Genomic DNA, 2,802 nt, shown 5'->3' on the forward strand with positions numbered 1-2,802 from the left:
CAATCAAAAAATATTTCTGCGGTGTCGGTCATTTTCATCGAAATACTGCAGTTGATAGCGGGTTTATGAATATGTGTTGGCTTAGAACGATTCAATAAGACTATGTTAAAGATGTTACAATCGTGAATCGGTGAAAGTATGAAACTGGACACTCGAACACGTGCGATGAATTCGCAAACTAATAAAGTTCCGCTTTGCTAGAGCTTCTGGCGAACAGTCTTTATGAATTCTAGAAGTTGTCAAAGATCTGCAGTTGTTTTCCTTCAAATTGACACGATGGCACGAGGTGACACTAAAGTCGTTTTCGAAGGAATAAGTTAAGGATCAAATATATCGATTTGAGCTAATAATTATCCCGTTTTTGATTACCAGAGTTTCCAATTCCGTTACGTTATAAGTCAGTCAGCTAAAGGCGAAGTCGAAAACGGTCAGAAATGTTGCATTTGATCTGGGTAGGTAAACCAACAAACTGCAAGAAAACAAGTATACGATACCTGAATCTTTCTGGACTTCAAACTGAATTCCGACAAAGCAAGAGATATGCAAGGCGGAATTTAACAAGACGCGCACTTACCAATTGCAAGAGTGGACGTGTTCAACACGAAGACACGCTATATAAGGAATAGCCCCTCCCCTGTTTCAGCTGCAGCAAGCAAATAATTCAAAATGGCGATCAACGGTCACGACAGATGCAGGACAAAGTTGAAAACGGGACTTTGACGCTACAAACTGTCAAATGAACGAATTTAACAAATATTTATTGTCTTATTAAACTTATTCAAAATTGAAATGTTTGTTTATTCATTAATTAAAATACCGAATATCGTGAAGGTCTTGGGGTGTTACGAAAACTATGACCCTCGAAAACGGTCAGTCTGCAGTCTGCATTTTATACTGGTGCGTTACATGTACATCAAATGATGACGTCACGGTGAAAGTCTGTATGTCATCATAACATCTGCGCAATAGTATTTAGTATGCATGAATGAACGTTTGAAACGAGAGAGGCCGCTGTGGAAAATAGGAGGAAGGGAAAAGATGTTCAACATATCGAGCTAAGAAAATTAAGAGGCAGAACAGATTTTTTTTTTTGGGGGGGGGGGAGGGGGAGGAAGACGATTGCGATCACTACGGTAAGTGGAACGCATATGCTCTGAACTGCGGCGAAAGGTTGGAGCACGTGTGAGCAAAGCAAATGTTGTCTTGTCCTTAAAGATTTGTATCATATGACTCGACAATCGTCAGAAGGCTTTAATTCGATTCCCTGTAAGGTGAACCGTGAAGCATATCACCAAATGTTTATGCTTCAGATTAAAGGGGCTAGGTCACGCTATTTTAGGTAATTTTGTTTAATTTTGTTAATTATGAGCTCTAAACGTCAAATCGGCAGAGCGAGAGTCTTTCATTTGCAAAATCACGGCCACATAACAACTGAGATTGAATTTCCAGCTTTGTAAATGACATTTTGACATAGACTGATATAAATTTGAAAAAAGGTGGGCCGACGTTTTTCAAATTTACCCAAATTCAATCCATTTCAATCCTCTCCAGTTTTGTCCATCCATGTCCCTTCTTGGCTTCCCTGCGTTTAGTTAGAGATCTTCTATGGTTTTGAACAGTTATTTTGATATTTTAGTTAATTCTATGACCATTCGATCAGTTCTGAAATTGCCTAAAATTGCGTGACCTAGCCCCTTTAATGAATTAATACAAATTCTCAGTGGTAATAATTTTTTTTAGAATGAAATAGACCTAGTAGCCTGCTAGTAGTAGGAAAGGTCACTTGAAAATATATCGACAATTTACGGAATTTAGGCCTCAGTCTGCATTTTAAACCCAGTCTGCAGTCTGCATTTTATACTGACCGCCCTCGAAAACTAAGACCTAAGACTTAAGACCCCGGGGTCTTAGCTTTCGTAGTACGAAAACTAAGACCCTTTGTTATTAGTGGTAATTATGGGAAAGAGACCCGGGAAAACTTACAGCTAGTCGGAGATTTGAGCGCTGGATGTTGTCTCCCTACAAAGTTTAACTTGACGACGCCATGACACATTCTTTCTTGTCACTTTAAGTGTTGTGTGACAGGAAAAGAACCCAGTGACATTCGCTGATGTTTACTTTTTGGCACGGAAAATCTAAAGGGGTGTTTACATGATACCGGTACGAGTTTCATTCTGGTACGAGTTCATCCCGGTTCTTACTTATCGCTCTGTATTTGTTTACATGATACCGGTGAAAAATCTCATACCAGTACAACTCATATCGGTATGAGTTCATCCCGGTAGTTGTACCGGATCGATATTCTCACAGTATGAAAAGTTATACCGGTATCATGTAAACGCTTCATTGACTCCCATTCCGGTACGAGTCGTCAAGTCGTGGTGGACTGGGACTATTGACGCATGCGTTGTATTTCTAAATATTGGACGCCATTATTGTTTTGGTTCATGCGTCATCCCTGTGTCAATATTTGTGTCGTCCATGTAAACGCGGTATGAAATTGACAACTCGTAACGGTATCATGTAAACACCCCCTAATATGATAAGATAGGGTCTTTTACGAGAAACTCAGTATGTTAACCCTTTGGTTGTAAGCACTAAAAATGCGATACCCCGGTGTAATTTTGTCAGCACATTGTCCAGCGCGTATCATTGTAGAGGTTTTGGGCATGCATTCACAATTTAGCCATAAGTCACGCCCGACATTGCACGAATGCCGGCATTCCTAGCTAGAGTATGATATCTCTGATGGGGGACTGAAATAGTTTTACATGTAGGACATAGGTGATTTTCTGTTAGTTT

General features: G+C 39.8%; 1 protein-coding gene across 3 annotated transcripts in view; it reads right to left on the minus strand.

Annotated features, from left to right (window-relative positions):
• The window catches only part of LOC138060070 (placenta-specific gene 8 protein-like), a 7,051-nt gene extending 4,962 nt beyond the window's left edge, over nucleotides 1-2,089 (minus strand). Inside the window, exon 1 of one of the 3 annotated variants that reach the window (XM_068905766.1) lies at nucleotides 1,984-2,089. The gene's annotated coding sequence lies outside the window, so the exon portion shown is untranslated. Of the gene's footprint in view, nucleotides 1-494; nucleotides 663-1,983 lie in introns of those variants that run through there. The other 2 variants (XM_068905767.1, XM_068905765.1) reach the window with 2 other exon arrangements.
• Between the last annotated feature and the right edge of the window lie 713 nt (nucleotides 2,090-2,802).

Source organism: Montipora capricornis, chromosome 8 (assembly GCF_036669925.1).
Source record: "Montipora capricornis isolate CH-2021 chromosome 8, ASM3666992v2, whole genome shotgun sequence".
Taxonomy (NCBI): Eukaryota; Metazoa; Cnidaria; class Anthozoa; order Scleractinia; family Acroporidae; genus Montipora; species Montipora capricornis.